This window comes from Eretmochelys imbricata, chromosome 9, assembly GCF_965152235.1.
Source record: "Eretmochelys imbricata isolate rEreImb1 chromosome 9, rEreImb1.hap1, whole genome shotgun sequence".
NCBI lineage: Eukaryota > Metazoa > Chordata > Testudines > Cheloniidae > Eretmochelys > Eretmochelys imbricata.
The window spans coordinates 97,936,975-97,955,624 of record NC_135580.1 but is presented as its reverse complement, the minus strand read 5'-3'; the positions used below and the strand labels follow the sequence as shown (position 1 = coordinate 97,955,624).

Genomic DNA, 18,650 nt, shown 5'->3' with positions numbered 1-18,650 from the left:
GATTTGTTTAAACAGACACAATCTTTTTTAACCTGATACTGTTCCTTTTAATGAGCTAAGTATACCATTTGAAATAATATCTCTTCTTCTCAGAGTTTTGTTTATGCTGTGCTCTCTTGAGTCTGGATTTGTTCATTCCCTACAGGCTTCTTATTTAAACAACACATATTTCTCTGTACTGGAAACTCTGAATACAAATCCAAGGATGAAACATAATGCAACTGAACCATCAGTAAAAGCTTTAGTGTATGTTTGGATGGGCAGCGGAGGCTGATGGCTGAGTCAGGTGAATTCCCCTCAGAGAGGGAATATGCTGTTTGTTTGCACTGCATCTTCTTGCAAAACGGGGCTAGGAAAATAAGTACTTGGGAATAGCAGAAAATTAATGTATTCCAGTTCTAATGGGACCGACGGGTTTGACTCCTACTGTAACTGAATTAGCTAAATGGTCCCCAGCGTTACGGACAATGTGCCTGGGCTATGTTGCTGAATAACCAACCTAGAATCACGCAGCCTGGGCACAGATGGCGAGACGGTGTCTGTTAAATACATGGAAGCTGTTTAATGATATTTAATGCCTGTTGCAGCATCCCTGGCAGACACGTACAATCTAAAACACCAGCACGGCTCGTGCCTATTCTGTGGTAAGCAGGTACCCAGCAGCGCCCGAGAGCGGGAAGGGCTTCAAGGCTGGCTAACTCCCCTGATCTGGCAGGGTGAGGGGTCGGCCAGGCCCGACTGCCCCTTTACTTGTCTTGGGGTAGCATCTAGGCCCCCTAGGCAAGGAGCAGGGCCCCGCTGTGTCAGGTGCTGTACAGAGGAAGACCTAGCTTGCTTTCCTGGTGCCACTGCTCCTGGACGCTGCTCTGGCTACCCCCAGTTTAAGCCTGGGAGGAGGCCCCTGCTCCGCGCACCCAGCAGCCTGGGCCCTCTCTCTAGGGGGTGCCCTCCTTGCTCCCGGGGCCCTGGCCCCCCCCCCTTGCAGCCTGGGCTCCCCTCCGCGGCCAGGGGCAGCCTGCTCAGAGCAGCCCCCTCCTTAGCCCGGAGGGTCACCGGGCTGCCCCGCGCCCATTGCCAGCCCCGGGGCCCCCCGCGCGCGCGGCCCCCGCCCGCCCCCTGCACGCGCGCGCGCGCCCCACCCCGCGGCTCTCCCCGGACGCCCGGCTCCCGGCTCGCGCTCACTCCAGCCGCGCCCTCCTGCAGCCGCGTCGCTCCCGAGCCCCGCCGCCGGCCCGCAAGAAGGTGCGCGAGTCTCTCGCTCTCTAGCATCGCTGCGGGGCTGCGGGAGCTGGGCAGGGGGCTGCCCGCAGCGTCCCTGCCGGGCAGAACGGGTCCTGGGGGCTGGGCGAGGGCGCCCTGGTTGCGAGCGGGGGGCTCGCTGGGGGGCTCGCTGGGGAGGGGGGAGTTTCTCTGCCCGGGCTGGCTTGTGTCAAGCGCAGCGGGCGAGCAACTCCGCTCCGGCGGGAATCGCCGGGGGGAGCGGCGCCGCGAGTCTTTGTGCCGGCTGGGTTTCGGCAGCCGAGCGTCCAGGCGTGTGCTTCTCTTCTGCCTCCTCTTTGTCTACTAGCTCGGGGCAGCCTCTTGCCAGGCGGCAGCTGCGCGAGCCAAGATCACGGGTTTTCGGGTGTCGGTGGAGCCTGTTCTTTATTTGACAGTAAATTGCGGGTTTAGCAAGTATTTCACCCTGCTGCTGTGCAGCAATGCTTTGCATCTAGGGCTGGCTTCCTTCGTTCCTGCGGGAAGGGGGCAAAAGGGTGGTTGACTTGCCTGAAACGTCTGATAATAGGTGTGTGGGGGGAACCCCAAACCCACTGTTTTTTCAGGGATCATATGATTATTAGGTTTCAGAGGAGCAGCCCTGTTAGTCTGTGTCTGCAAAAAGAAAAGGAGGACTTGTGGCACCTTAGAGACTAACCAATTTATTTGAGCATAAGCTGTAGCTCACGAAAGCTTATGCTCAAATAAATGTGTTAGTCTCTAAGGTGCCACAAGTACTCTTTTTCTTTTTATGATTATTAGGTTTCAGAGTAGCAGCCATGTTAGTCTGTATCCGCAAAAAGAAAAGGAGGACTTGTGGCACCTTAGAGACTAATACATTTATTTGAGATACAGCCCACTTCATCGGATGCATAGAATGGAACATAGAGTAAGAAGAGATATATATATACACACATCTACCTTTTCATGTTCTCTGTATCTATATACATATCTTCTTACTCTGTGTTCCATTCTATGCACCCGATGAAGTGGGCTGTAGCCCACGAAAGCTTATTCTCAAATAAATGTGTTAGTCTCTAAGGTGCCACAAGTCCTCCTCTTCTTTTTATGATTATTAGGTTTTTTTAAATACGGGGTAATGCAGCCCAGTGAAACCTGGAAGTAAGCTGTGAAAACTAGACCTGGTTGTATATGACTATATAATTGCAATGCTAATGCAGGTAATAATTTTAAAAAGTCAGTCAATGTCTGTTGTACCCCCCTTTCTGCTCCCCACATTATGGCGTTAGATACTTACACAGTCCTGCTAATTCGAAACATGTTCATGGCTTTGATCCTGCAAACACACTTGAGAATAACTTTACACCTAGGCAGTGTAGTCCTAGTTGTATTTGTCCCCGGATATTAGAGAGACACGGTTTGTCATCTTGACTTCAAAGGGATTACTCACATGAGTAAAATTATTCACAGATGTATTTGCAGGATTGGGACCTCTATTTCCAGTCTTTAGTAAGCAGGCAAAAGGTGTGTTAATGAATATGATTTCTGTCTTGTTCACATTTTATGGCTGCAGCATCATGTTTTGCTTAGGAGTGCAAGTATGAGTTTGTTTGCCATCTAGAAATTGATCTTGCGGTCATGTGAATATATAACCAACTTAATTTTAATTAATTAAACTGTAGACTGTAACAAGAATATTAACAAATCAGACTAAAACGGTTTGTTCGCCGATCTATTTTTTTATCTTCATTCTGAAAAGTCCTTATGAAGAGATGGATCTGTACTCTACAGCAGAGGAAATTGATTGAATTGTTAAACCGTGATATGTGCAAACCACCTCAGAGTAAATAGATGATACATGTAACCAAATATGGCTTCAGAATTTATAACTTCTACCTTGTTTTTTTAAAGAAGCGAGACAACAGCCTTTTCCCCCCAAGTGCTGCATTCTTGAATGCAGCCCAGTTTCTAATTTCTGCTCAAGAACTTTGGTCAATAAAAATTCAATCTTGTGCGATAACTGCTAGAAAAATGCAGGAAGGCATTTCTACAGCTAACATCATACATGCAAAAATAAAAAGCCAGAGGAACCAAAGAATGACTTGCTCAGTTCTTAGCATGAATCTGTGTAGGCTTATGTGCCAACTCTGGGCTTGACGGTGCAGTCCATTTCTTAGCCACACTACCAATGTCTTCCCTGGGAGATTTGGCTGAACAAGGACTATTGGATTGGGCTCTTTACGTGTTTCTTAACAGAAGTGCTACTTTTGCAGTGAATTATGGCAATCCTCCATATATGCTGGTGCAAGTCTGCCTCTGTGTGTAAATATTGGCAATTGTCCAAAAAAGAGATGATGTGTGAGGTTTTCAAGCTCTTGAAAATAAACACACGAAAGCTTATGCTCAAATAAATTTGTTAGTCTCTAAGGTGCCACAAGTACTCCTTTTCTTTTTGCGAATACAGACTTACACGGCTGCTACTCTAAAACACTAAAATCTGTCACTTCTTTTGGAAACTGTGTCTTAATTAAACCATACCCACCTATATTATCCAGCTGTATGGCATAAACAAGCTCAGTAGACATGTCATTAGGGGTAGCACTGAACAGCTGGATACTATAGTAATAGACCTGCCTGGGACTAATGCTGATCTGAATTTTAGGGCAGTACTTTATAAATTGTCATGTATCTGTTTTGAGGTAGTGCTGACCCTCCAAGCCACATCGCACTAGGGACTGTACAAAGCTATAACAAATGTACACTTTTTTAAAACTCCCTCTCTCACCAAGAAACTAATGTTTCGGGCTCCGAATGCTTACATTACAAGGGGCTTATTCCATTTTAGGGTGTACAGCTCCCATCACTGTTTCTGTGTTACATGTGAATTGCCGAGAAACTTGTGTCCTATAGAAAGGACTTCAGGGTTCTGAAGGCTGTGGACACCCTTCCCCTGAAGTAACTCAGAAACAATCATTACAGGTACTGCTAATGTGCTGTGTTTGTATTGCGCCGACTGACTTGGGGTGCTGATCTGGGACTGTGGATTCTAGACTGTACTGTGATACAGATCTCTAATGCTGCAGGCTGGATATGGTCTTGGAGCCTAGATTATACCCTCCCATCAGCAATAACTTAGGCTACTGATGCACTTTTAGGCTGGGATTTTCAAAGGTGTTTCCATGGGATTTAGGCACTTCATTTAGGCACCCCTTAAATTCCTTTGAAAATTCCAGCCTTAATCACTTGGGTTATATTCCTTTGCTGAAGTTTTAATATCCTGGGTGGTAAATTATTCTCTCAGCACTTTCCACTAGAGCCCTGCAACAGAACTAGGATTCCACGGGTCCCACAGGACCCACTGCCATAATAGCAGAAGAGGATAAAATGTACTTTATTGCGGTTGGGATTGAGTGGGGAAAAAACCAACAGACTGGCAATTTGCAAGAAAACACTAAATCTCTTGTCAGTTTGTCATAAATAGAATTGCAGCAACGTAAATCAAGTTTTTCTTTTTTTTTTAAATAAAGTTTTTAATACTTAAATTTAAGCGAGGAATACAAAGAGATTTGATGTCTATTGTAGCAGGACTTAAAGTATTTTTTACATGGTTTAAGCAAGATTTGTTTTATTCTTTTAGTGGTAAAAATTGTGTCTGAATTTTGTAAATGTGTGCGTATAAACCAACTTTTTTTAAAAAATAGCATGGGGAATCTGTCTCTCTTGTGGGATTTGTGGGATCTAAGGTTTTTACAGGTGGAAGTGAGATAAAAACGCAAGGAACAATGCAGGTGGGAGTGGGTATTGTGGAGTGGAATTAAAAAAATAGTCCTGCAAACGGCTCTACTTTCCACTCTCATAGTGATGGACACACACTGAGCTTCCAACACAGGTGCATATTACCATGTACATTTTATATGTGGGGAAACTGAGGCATAGACCACATAGTGAGTCCATTTCGGAGCTGGCATTAAATGAGACCATGTTGCCTCTTACAGCAAGTTGAGCCTAACTGAACTGACTAGACAGTATGTAGCTGGAATCAGGGTGGATCCACGGCTCTGGACCCTATGTGCCACAGGAGTTCTAGGGAACAGCATTTGTATGATGCCAGGATATTGAAAAGTTACCATGTGGCATCCTGCTGAGGTGCAAACATTGCAGCATCGTCCCCTGTCCTTGTTTAAGGTGACCTGGAGTTAGTGCGTTGGCGTCTTTGAAAACATTCCTCTTATCCCCCCGTTCTCCTAGCCCATAGTCTTCTCTAGAGCTACTGTACTTGTGTATAGCACTTAAAAGCAGTGATGTTTTGTGTAACTCTATGCTGTATTTATGTAACTTTTGGATACATGGCAGCATTTTTGTTTGCAAAGGTAATGGAAGTACTTTTGTTATTGTAAACCTTACCAAATTAGGGCTTGTGATTTTGCAAAAGGAGACATTTTACGCTTTACAAACAAAATCGTTGAGTTCATGTTATTGATGTGTTACGTCTAGTTATAAAAGAAGGGGCTGGAGAAACCACAGCAGAAATGCCCAAGTTCAGTCGCTCCCGTTCTGATTTTGGCAGAGTGACTGTGGGAGGAAGAAACACCTCATGTTTCATTTAGATTACTTTGATTTGGAAAGGAATTTTAACCAGATGTCTCTTGAGATACCAGGATTCTGAAGGATTAAATGTTCAGATAAAATGCATGTTTCCATTTTCACCGCATACTTCTGGAGGGCGGTGCCATATTTTAGCCTTGATCCAGCTGTCCCTGCTTCCACAGCATTTCATCTGAAGCCAGTAGATACTTTGCACAAATAAGGGCTGTTACACCTCTACCCACATATATACCGAAATCACGTCATTTCTGGACCAATAAAAGCATGATATGATTTCACCTGGAGTCAGATCTCTCAAAAGTCGCCTTGCAATTGGGGGTGTGATTTTGTGGGAGGAAAGATTTCCTAGTGGTTAGAGTGCTGCTCTAGGGCTTGGGAGACCTGAGTACAAGTTCCTGTTCCACCAAAGACTTTCTGAGAGACTTTGGGCAAGGCATGTATTTTCTCTGGGCCCTCAGCCCCCGATAATAGCACTTCCCTACCTCACAGGGTAGTGGTGAGCATAAATTAAAGATTGTGAGGTGTTCAGGTGCTGTGGGGATAAGGGCCAGATAAGTACCTAAGATAGGTAGGTTCTGCAAAGCTTTGAATGCCCCCAACTGCTGTTGCCTTTGAAGGAACATAGAGGTGCCCGGCAGGTTTGGACTGCAGATTCCCTAAGGCCCTGAGCCTGCAAAGACTTATGCATGTACTTAACTTTACACCCAGTGTGTTGTCTCATTAAGCATGTGCTTAAGACTTGCATGATTGGGGCCTAAACTTGCCAGGCTAGTGAGAATAAGCTGTTCACCAGAGAACTTTGGGGGAAAAGACCCTCTAGATTCTCACTTGGCAAAGCTCACCAACTTCCTGGCACTCACCCATAAGGTTCAGTGTGAAAAGCAAACCTGGAAGCTGCCAATGTTTATGGACTAATGTTTGGCGAGTCAGATACTTTTTTGAGGACAGCCAAGTGTTTACTTTCCTTTACCTTGGAAGTTTATCCCATGAGCTAATTGAAGTTACAGGACTTTTCCTATTGATAGAAATTCATTTTCACATCCAGGGCCCTGTTCTGCAACCCCTGCATGTGGAGAGCTCCTGTTGAATTTAACCATTTGAGGGATCAGGCCCTAGTTGGGAAGTGAATGACACAATTGTGCTTTCCAATTATTTTCTCCTCCCATGGGCTATTTTGAAGCACTGAATGATTTTGCTACATTGCACTTTCCCATAATGTAAATCAATCCATCTATATTCCTTAAAGAGAAATCAAGCCCACCCCAACTGCTTCACATTAAAATCAACTTCCTGACCCAGTCTCCTTCGTCCTCCACATACACCCCCAGTTGTGTATATGCTGCTTTGTTATTGTAGGGTTGCTGATTGTTTTGAGGCAGTGGGCATTGATTAAAAAAACAATACAGCAAGACGTTAAATGACCCCAGAACAACGCAAACATAAAGAATGAAGGGCCCAGTCCTGGGCACTGCAAATGCCATTGCAGTCAATTTCTTCAAAAGGAGTTGCGGGGGCTCAGTACCACTTTGGGGGTGTGCAGCCCCTTGCTGATTTAGCGCTTTAATGGCCTTTTGCAGATCCATAAGATAAAGCTATGAGAAATATTGGCCCTAACTAGCTGGATTGCTAAGCTGGTGAAAAAGGGTTTACATGAGAAGAGAGGCTGTGTGCAAAGCTCCTCGTCTGCAGCTTGTTTTTGCTTCCCACTTAGTGAATGTTTTTCCCCTTCTGCAGACTCCACTTGTCTAGCTCATTGGCCTTTGAAGCTATATCTGACCCAGTGTTTAATTTGTAATGAAAGAAGTGCCAGGGCTCAAGCAGGTTTTTTTTTTAACTTTCTAACTGATGTGGCAAGCCCAGAGGTGCTGGGCTATGGACTGCCATGCGCCAGAGGTGCCAGGGCTATGAGCTGCCTTGAGGTGCTGGGGCTCAGCCCTGGCAAAAATTGAACGGATCTGACTGCAGCCCTCCCCTTGCAGTGGAAAGCATGCTGCAAACGCAAAACAAGCCATTGGCTTGGAAGTGGGGAAGCAGACATGCAAGTAACATTCATGGGAGGTTGTGAAAGGCAGCAGTAAATAAGGGCTGGTGACAAGGTTTGGTAGAAACAAGGTATGGAATATAGTAGGGACTTGAAACACAGCGTGAGGTGGAAACAATGGAATCATAGAAGATCAGGGTTGGAAGAGACCTCAGGAGGTCACCTAGTCCAATCCGCTGCTCAAAGCAAGACCAATACCAACTAAATCATCCCAGCCAGGGCTTTGTCAAGCCAGGCCTTAAAAACCTCTAAGGATGGAGATTCCACCACCTCCCTAGGTAACCCATTCCAGTGCTTCACCACCCTCCTAGTGAAGTAGTGTTTCCTAATATCCAACCTAGACCTCCATCACTGCAACTTGAGACCATTACTCCTTGTTCTGTCATCTGCCACCACTGAGAACAGCCTAGCTCCATCCTCTTTGGAAGCCCCCTTCAGATAGTTAAAGGCTGCTATCAAATCCCCCCTCACTCTTCTCTTCGGCAGACTAAATAACCCTGGTTCCCTCAGCCTCTCCTCGTAAGTCATGTGCCCCAGCCCCCTAATCATCCAAAATCAAAAGGTGGGAAAAAGGAATCAAGGAGCAGGGAAAACCAACAAACAAGAAAGACAGACTGTGAGAGTGAACAAAGGCTACAAATGAAACTGGTAGTAGGAGCCATGTTTAATCACAGCATGTGTGGCTAACATAGCTTCAACATGAGACTATCATGGTGTAAGGGCACATCTATGCTACTACTTGGCAGTGCCTTTATCAGCTGGTTATGGCTGACTCTACACGTGGTACATCCACGCGCGGCTAGGCTATGACGAGCTGGTTAGAAATGGTGCCGAACTGGTAGTGAAGGCTTTAACCTGACTGTCTTGAGCTGATTGAGGTCCTAGAGATGCAACCTCCCTAAAGAATCTCTAGCACAGCTTTATAGCATAACTCTCCCCTGGAGGGAGGGGAGAGGAGAGATGGAAAGAGTATAATTGTCCATGCTGGTGAGGGAAAGCGTGCCAGACAAAATGAAGGGTAAAAGAAAATCCTTGGCGTTCAACAGGACTAGAGAAAGAGGGTTAGATGGAGCATTTGCCTTTTAAGATGACCAGTCACTTTTCTAAAGCATCATCTCCACTCATGTGTAGGGAAGTCCCTCCACCCCCACCGTCTGAGTACCAGTTCAGCCCTCCGGGTTAGAAGACATGGTGGTAAAAACACCTGAGTCCTGTCTACACTACGCCCCCAACAGTGGAGCTGCATTAGGGATAGTGCACTGGGGAGCTGGGGGAGAGGACTTCCTAAAAATGCTAGCAGTTGCAGTCCTAGGGACCTAGGCTCATCTCTGGCTCTTGTCACAGAGTTGGGAGTGCTCTGCTAGTCTGGTGCGGGTGTCTGGCCCCATTGCAAAGCCGCATAGGGTATGTTTGCATTGCAGCTGGGAGAGGTGATTCCCAGCACGGGCACACTGACTCAGGCTAGCTCTGCGCAAGCTAGTGTGCTAAAAATCGCAGTGTGGTTATTGCTACTCAGGCTAGCTGCTCGAGTCCAAACCCCTTCTCCCCCGCAACTGCAGTGTAGACATGCCCATATATTTTGGTATTGTGAGCACCGTAGCCCTGCTCATGCTGCCCTCTAAAAAATAGAAGGCGTGGAAATTTCAGCCCCTTGGTTCAAAGCCTGTCTTGGGTGTATCGTTTCTTATGGGAAACTTTATCAGCCGGCAAGTGCTCAAAGGACGGATGTTTCATGCTTCTTGTTGAAGTAGGTCACAAATGATCATTTGAAGCACCGAAGAAAAAGACCCAAGCAATATCAGAGATGCGTGAGTGTGCATTGCTGGGTGTGTTCAGAGACAATAGAGCCAATTCTGCAATACCAGGGCAGGGGGTGTGGATGTGGTGGGGATGGGGGGAAGAGATGGGACTGTTTGTTTAGTTTCTTATCAGTGATATTTATGTTGCCACCTTCCTTAGACACGTCCTGTCAGCGCTTAACAGTTCTCACCAGAAGTTTGGTTTGTTTCACTTCTAAAAATAGCTTCAAAGACTTTGTTTTGCATTGCTGCTGCACTATTAAAGCAAAAAGCCACAGCTAGATGCATTCTCTTGGGGTCAGGGCTACCCATTGATTCCAAAGGGAGTGTGCTAGACAGGGTGGATTTGATTTAAATCACTAGTCAGGAAGACTCAATTTAATCATGGTTTTCTACATAAAAATGCATTTTTGTTGGTTGTTATAACCTTAATACATATTCTTCACAACTCAGAGATGGATGTAGGTTTCATTTTTAGAAGGTACACACTATACATTTTTAAACAGTGATTTATTTTGAAAACTCTTCAGATTAGTTTTACAGCTGTATCAGAAAATGAATGATTGTTTGGTTATTTCATTTACCGAAGGTAATTGAAGCAGATATTTATGAAGTCATTGGGAGGTGAACTGTCTCCAATTCAACAGGTTAATCATTAGTATTTGGAGGATTTTCTTGCCATGCTGTATTAGGAGAACATCACCAGACAGACATTTACATTGTTTTATTTAACTAAAACAACAACGTTAAGTATTCTGGATTTTTTTTCTTCAACAGCAAACATATAATATTTTAACAAAAAAGCATATGTCCCTCGCTTCTCACATTTATCTCCAGACTTCTTCTCCTTGTTCAGATCTATTCCGCCGCCAACAATCTTCTGTTCATTGAACTTTTTGAAACTTTGCACTTTTAGAGAGAGGTAAGGAAGTGACTCTGTGTACACAAATTTGCAGAGGGACAATAGGGTTGAGGTTTGTTATTTCTCAACTCTATATATTATTTATTTATTTTAGAGTACTTGTGGCACCTTAGAGACTAACCAATTTATTTGAACATAAGCTTTCGTGAGCTACAGCTCACTTCATCGGATGCATACTGTGGAAAGTATAGAAGATCTTTTTATAAACACAAAGCATGAAAAAATGGGTGTTTACCACTACAAAAGGTTTTCTCTCCCCCCACCCCAATCTCCTGCTGGTAATAGCTTATCTAAAGTGATCACTCTCCTTGGGCCACATTGTAAGGAGAGTGATCACTTTAGATAAGCTATTACCAGCAGAAGAGTGGGGTGCGGGGAGAGAAAACCTTTTGTAGTGGTAAACACCCATTTTTTCATGCTTTGTGTGTATAAAAAGATCTTCTATACTTTCCACAGTATGCATCCGATGAAGTGAGCTGTAGCATTTATCTGCTGATGGGCAAACAGCCTGTCCTGATGAATTCAAATCCAGTTCAGAAAATCAAAACGTGAGCTCAAATTTAGTGTGGGATTAAAAGACAATCAGATATTGATGCATACCTCTCAGCCTGCCGGGCCCAATGCAGAACACAACATGTGACAAAGATCAAAAACAAGGCTCACCAAAATATTCATGCAGGAAACTTATCATGCTGTGTGCTTCATCCCTTTTTAGGGTGTATAGATCTCTCTTGTCCATGAGTCTTTATTTCTAATGTAAATGGTTTCAACAGTAGAAGCAAGGAGACAGCAAACTGGCATGGAACGTAAGGAAATTTACATAAAAATGGCCATCCTGGGTCAGAGCAAAGGTCCATCTAGCCCAGTATCCTGTCTTCCGATAGTGAATAATGCCAGGTGCCCCAGAGGGAATGGACAGAACAGGTGATCCATTCCCTGTCGCTCATTCCCAGCTTCTGGCAAACAGAGGCTGGGGACCCCATCCCTGCCCATCCTGGCCAATAGCCATTGATGGACCTATCCTCCATGAATTTATCTAGTTCCTTTTTGATCCCTCTTATAGTCTTGGCCTTCAAAACATCCTCTGGCAAGGAGTTCCACAGGTTGACTGTGCGTTGTGTGAAGAACTTTGGGACAAAGCAGAGAGGCACTTGAGAGGCATGTGCTGGTGTGTAATGGCACATTTGCACAATAAATACTTTACAAACAGGTTAATTGTGGACAGGGTGAACTGCAAAGCTAAAATGCGACTGAAATCAGTCCTTACTTCTGCACTCAACCTTCGCCGCTGACATGGCAGAGCAGGGCCCATAGGAGCATGTTTTAGCTGATTTTTTTTTTAAAGTATTTTTCTCATTTTGTAAAACCCTTCTGGTTCACCTCAAAGTATCACAATGTGCATCATTTTGTGACAGCACATAATACCATGGCTCTAATGATATAGTGACTGGCATCCCTGATACCTAGACTGATGCATTCTGGGACAGGAAGTACCAAAGGGATTTAATTAAAAAAACGAATGTAAAAGTTCTGTCTGTGCTGAAATGTTCCCGTGGTCTAGCTGGGGGTGGGGTGGGAGGGAGGAAGAGAGGGAGGGGAGCATTCAGCACAGAAATCTAGATACACTCCATTTTCATGGGAGCTTTGTTGTTTTCCTTAAATAAGAGAAGTGGCTTGGTTGATGCATGGATTTGTTTGCATCACACTGGAGTTTAAATAGCAGAGAATGCTAGCCAGTTGCTGTTAAGTGTTTGTTTTGCGGCACAATTGTCTGGGCAGAAGCTAGAAACCACTCAACAGAGGCCCAACGCCTACCTCAAAAACAGTGTGCTGACGGTGCCTTGCTGCCCTCCAGAAGGGAGATGTAGCTAGCAGGGCAGTGAAACCCATCCCTGTCTGCCCCGTCCCTCCCCTGCATGGTGCTTGCTGATTGGCTACCAAGCTGGGATCTGGCTTTGGAATCTTCCCCAGTACTCTGATTTGGGAATGATCAATCTTTGGGTGCTTCCAGCAGTCTCAGGCCAACCCCCCACTTCCTACCAGGGGTAGCCATAGAAAGCACCAACACTTAGGGTAGCTTATCCATGGATGAAGGGAGATTGGAGTAGGAGGGAAGAATTAATGAGTTTCCTTTAAAGAAAAGCCCAAAGTTGTGGGAACCATTCAAACTTGGCAGGATTATCAGCAGTCACTATTTGTTTAATTTGGGACTGGCTGTCCCTGTTGTCTAGTACACTGTCAGCCGCTTTCTTTATGTTTTTTACATGAAAAATCAGATAAAATTTGATAAGGACAAATGCAAAGTACTCCACTTAGGAAGGAGCAATCAGTGACACACATACAAAATGGGAAATGACTGTCTAGGAAGGAGTACTACAGAAAGGGATCTGGGGGTCAGAGTAAATCACAAGCTAAATATGAGTCAACACTGCAGTGTAACACTGTTGCAAAAAAAGCAAAACATCATTCTGGAGTGTTGTAAGCAAGACACTAGAAATAATTCTTCTTCTCTGCTCTGCACTGATTAGTCCTCAAGTGGAGTATTGTGTCCAGTTCTGGATGCCACATTTCAGGAAGGATGTGGACAAACTGGAGAAAGTCCAGAGGAGAGCAACAAAAATGATTAAAGGTCTAGAAAAGAGGCCGTATGAGGGAAGTTTGAAAAAATTGGGTTTGTTTAGTCTGGAGAAGAGAAGACTGCTGGGGGGCGGGGGGGGGCATGATAACAGTTTTCAAGTACCTAGAAGGTTTTTACAAGGAGGAGGGAAAGAAATGTTCGTGTTATCTTCTGAGGATAAGATAAGAAGCCATAGGACAAGGGCTTAAATTGCAGCAAGGGCGGATTAGGTTGAACGTTAGGAAAAACGTCCTCTCAGGGTGGTTAAGCGCTGGAATAAATTGCCTAGGGAGGTTGTGGAATCTCCATCATTGGAGATTTCTAAGAGCAGGTTAGACAAACACCTGCCAGAGATTGTCTAGATCAGGGGTGGGCAAACTTTTTGGCCTGAGGGCCAAATCAGAGTTGTGAAACAGTGTGGAGGGCCGGGTAGGGAAGGCTGTGCCTCCCCAAACACCCTGGGTCCCGCCCCCTATCTGCCCCCTCCCACTTCCCAACCCCTGACTGCCCCCCTCAGAACCTCCGACCCATCCAACCCCCCTTGCTCCTTGTTCCCTGACCGCCCTCTCCCGGGACCCCCCACCCCTAACTCCCCCTGGGACCCCACATCCTATCCAACCCCCCCTGCTCCTTGTCCCCTGACTGCCTTGAATCCTATCCACACCCCAGCCCCCTGACAGGCCCCCTGGGACTCCCCGACCCATCCATCCCTCCCCCACTCCTCCCCTGACTGCCCCTTTCCAGGGCCCCCATCCCTAACTGCCCCCCCCGGATCCCACTCCCATCCAACCCTCCCTGCTCCCTGTCTCCTGACCGTGCCCCCCCGAACCTCCGCCCCATGCAACTGACCCCTGACTGCCCCCCAGGACCTCCTGCCCTCCCCCCCCATCCCCTTACTCTTACCAGGCTGCTCAGAGCAGCAGGACTGGCTTATTGGAAAGCCTGGGAGGTGGGCGGGCGCAAGCCATGCTACCCGTGCTGCGTAGCTGCGGGAGAGGGGGGACAGCGGGGGAGGGGCCAGGGGCTAGCCTCCCCAGCCAGGTGCTCAGGAGCCGGGAAGGACAGTCCGGCCGTAGTTTGCCCACCCCTGGTCTAGATAATATTTCGTCCTGCCATGAGTGCAGGGGACTGGACTAGGTGACCTCTTGAGGTCCCTTCCAGTCCTACAGTTCTGTGATTCTGTAACCATTAGTGCAAAGACTAAGCATGACTCACTTTTGGGCCTGACCTGGCAGCCTTAGCACTCATTATCTTTCCAGCCTTTTGGCAGCTTGCTATGACTTCTCTTTTCTACCTTCTTTTCTGCATCTTCCTGTTTAAATCTGTTTCATTTTGATCTCTGTTTCTGTCTCTCTCTTCTTTGTGCAGTACTTCAGCTCACTGCTTGTGTTTGCCCTCTCTGTAGCTAGCATTTTATATGGCATCCTGAAGGTACCTAGAGTGCCTTGCAAACGCAACACTGATATATGATTATACACAGCTATCACTTCTTCCCTCACTGAAGTGCAGCCACCTCTGGAGTGGAACACAGTTGCTATGTAGTAGTGTATCCATTTAGGACAGGAAGTGAAGAATATTCCTTGTCTAGCTGGTAGGCGGAATACTGATTGCCTGAGTTGGAATTTGCCAGGTCATCAGTGTAATATTACCCTCAACTCATGAAAAGTGTTAGGATCTTTAATAATCCCAAAATGATCTCTTGAGGATAGGAACTGTCTCTTGCTTTTGTACAGTGCCTAGAACACAGGGCTCTGGCCTCTAGGTGCTATCATCATACAAATAATTAAAATTGTTTCTATTTACTATATGATCCCTGAGCCAGTGTTGGGGCATTAGTTCAGTACTGACTCAGAAGAAAGAATGATAGCTACTGGTTCACCAATACCACTTATACATCCCTTAGTTGTCTCCTATTCAAGCAGTGCCTGGATCCAGACTTGTTAACGGTAGCTTATGAGATATAAATCAATAGCATAAGGTGTTTGTTGTGTTTGAGTCCTAGATCAGATTATTTATGTATATACATGGGCCAACTACCATCTGTGTGTTTAGAGAGACAAGGTGGTTGAGGTAATATCTTTTATTGCACCAACTTCTGTGTTCGGAAGGATTTAACATTTCCTTTTGGCTGTCGGACACAAAGGTTACCCTGTAATCTTGTTCAGATAAAGGGAATGCAATGTAATGAATTGAATATAGGTTATTTGCTACTGTATATATGAGATTATGGCAGGGTTATGTTGCCCCCCCCCCCCATGGTCCTTTTGAGGTGAAACTACACGGCAACTTTATTAACAGGAAGAACAGCCTGTTGTTTATAATATCAAGAAACATCAGCAGATGTAGCTCTGTCAGTTCAGGTATCTTACACGTTCTGATTTTACTCGTTGCTTTTTGCTGGGGCTGTGGACGGGGCCCCGAGTTCATGGTTCTGCATGTGTGTAGCAGAGCCCGCTAGTCAGTAGTCTGTCTTGATTTGTAGGTTTGTATTTAATAATTTAACTTGGAGCAAGTCATCCTGGAAAAGCTCAGCTCAGCTTAATGGTCACCACTGAAGGTTGTCATATAGTGTTTCATCACCTACAGGCAGATACCTCCTCTAATTCCACCAGTCAGTACTGGTAGGGTCCAGTGAAATATTTTATTTGCAGAGATCTAGTCTTTTACTCCTAGTGTATTGAGACCTCTGCGCAATCATCATCTCCTGTTTCAAGTCTGCTGATTTGTTCCGAATTGCGGAATATCAGTACAGTTCCTTTGTTTGCTAGATTTTCCACCCCCTTCATATCTATATTTTAAACAAGTACATAAACATATAAATAATTGTAACAATCTTGGACGTTTCCTAGGAGGTTTTATATATCAAAGCTGACACTGTGAAATAATTCAACTCTCCTTACTCAGATCATGCCAAGCTCATAGGTGGCCAAACAGATCACAGAGAGCTAAACCAGCACCATCACATTCCTGTGTCCACCTTCGCTCACATCCAAGGCCCTGGGTCCTTGGGAGAAGGTTGGACCTAACTTCTGTGGCATTTGGAGCAGCAGAATGGAAATCCTGCGGCAGCTTCATTTACTTTAAAAAAAAAAAAAAAAAAAAAAAGGAAAAAGTTGCAGTGAGAATGAATAGCTGTCAGTGCAGCAGCCCCTTGTGCTAGTTATTTGGGTGTTTTTGAATCTCCCACACATTTTCAGTGCTCAGTGTCTGCAGATCTTTGTACTGACAATGTATGATTGTGTTGTGTAGATGTTGCCAAGGGTGAAGCGATAGGTTTGGCAGCTCAGTAGCACACAGTTAGAGGTTTTGGGACTTGGGGAGGCATGAGAAGCAGTTTGCGGTTGTTCCCATTAGCTGTATATTCCTGCTGAAGTTAAGTGTTGACATTTCTATTGTAATCTTTAGGTTTTAGAGTTAACACCATGTTGAGATGAATGAGGCCGTTCATGGTTCTTATTGATAATGATTCTGATTCAGGAAAACATCACTGCATTGGTTTACCTTTGCTTCTGGTTTCAAGGTTACTGAACAACTATTGTCTATTGCTTTGCCTAGTATTGTAGGAGGCTCTTGAGCCTGCTTCTCCTTACCTTTGCACCAGTTTAAATAATGAGTAACTCCATAGTGGTCACTGGGGTTACACCAATATAAAACCAGTGTAGGTGGCAGGTCTGGAAATTAGAATTCAGGTCTCTTGACTTTTAGGTCTGGCCCCAATTCAGCCAAGTATTTAAGCACATCAGTGGCACTTAAGCACATGCCTAAGTGCTTTGCTGAATAAGTGTTTTTTTGAATACCTTACCCGGGGCCGGAGGTAAAGGAAACAACACCTTTTCTTCAATTTCAAAAGAAAAGAATGGTCTCTCAGTTTAAAAATGCACATTGGAGTGATTCATTTGGCAGGATCTTTTAGAACTTTAGACTTCCAGATAGAGCTGGTCAGAAAATATTTTTCTGTCCTGCAAATATTTTGATGGGAAAAAAATAATTTTTATTAGAAATTCTCTATAAAACTTTTCAGGTTTTGGTTTGAAAACTGAATGCTTTTGTGGATCCTGAAAGCCTAAAAGCTCGGGCAAGTTGGGTAAAATGATTTGGTTTTACTGAAGATGTTTATCTGACCAGCCAAAGATTTTCAGTTTGCCGAAAACTGATTTATTTATTTTTCGTGGTGAAAAACCTGATTTTTTTTTAATTGAAAATGGACATTTCCCACAGGAATTTCCTTTTGATGGAAAAGCCATTTTTGTTGAAAAAATATTTTGAATTAGAAATTCATCCCGTTCTACTTCTGGGACAGGGCAAAATGGACACATTTCTTTTGACTCTTTTTTGAATGCCACGCGTTGGAGACTATAATATGCTAAATACACTGGAGTAAGTCAATTGATTCCCCTCCCCCACTCCCCAGTGGTGTTACTGCTGATGTATTTTTGGAGAAGTCATGCAACTGATCTGTGCCATAATTTCTCCACCTGTAAAATGGGTATGATATTTATTTCCTACTTTGTGGGGCATTAGGGTCTGTAAAGAGTTTTGAGATCCCTGAGTAAAAAGTGCTTTATAGTGCTTATTAAAATATCATGAAACTTACTAGAGGAGGATTCTATCCCTTCCAGTTCTGTTTATCTGGGATGAGGCAGCGTAGCAGTATGGATTTCATGGCGTATATGAACTAAAGCACCTGCTTTTCGGCTGCTGCATATCACAGATGGGGTTGTGCCACATCCTTGAACTCCTGGTTGCCTTAGATCTGCAATACCAATATGTTCCATCGCCATAGAAATTACTGTAAACACGGTCTTAGGCTGTGCAATTTATTAGGCTAGGTCAGTGCTATAATGTGGTGAAATGTTCTGTGTATTTTTCTACCCGTTAAGACAAACAACTAATATATCTATTATAAACCGGGAGTCATTTGTTTTGGTAACCGGGTTGATTGAAACCTGAAATAGGCGATGAACTCATCTCTCTAACAATACAGTGTGCTTGAGACAGTGCGGCCAGACAACAAGAAAGCCGGTCCCTCGCCAGCAGTAACGCACTACGATAACCAGACATTCGGAGAGCTATGCAGGCCATGGTGCTACCTCACTTTGGCGTAGCAGTTAGAACTGCAGAACAGAGCAAGAGTTGTTGCCCAGTGCCTGCCCCAAGGAGTTAGCATTATCAGTGGCAAATGGGAATAGTTGTGGTTCCTCAAGTGACTTTGCTTGGCTCAGAATTTTTGCAGTATTGAGAGAAACCAGAGATTCACAGGATGAAGACCCTCTTAGTTCACAGTCTGACTCATGGAAATGCAAAAGTGGTGAATTGCACTCGGCCGAGTATTGTTGCCCCTAGTCCGGTGCCTGGGGACAGCCCCCAGCCTGGCCCTGCCACTGTTGCCGGTGCGGCTCCTGCTTGAGCAACGACAGGGCCAGGTACTGCTTGGTCAGGGCCAGTGCT

General features: G+C 45.0%; 1 protein-coding gene across 1 annotated transcript in view; it reads left to right on the top strand.

Annotated features, from left to right (window-relative positions):
- The first annotated feature begins 1,157 nt into the window (after positions 1-1,157).
- FHL1 (four and a half LIM domains 1) overlaps positions 1,158-18,650 on the top strand; it is a 66,599-nt gene continuing 49,106 nt past the window's right edge. The window contains exon 1 of the mRNA XM_077826141.1: positions 1,158-1,242. The gene's annotated coding sequence lies outside the window, so the exon portion shown is untranslated. The remainder of the gene's footprint in view (positions 1,243-18,650) is intronic.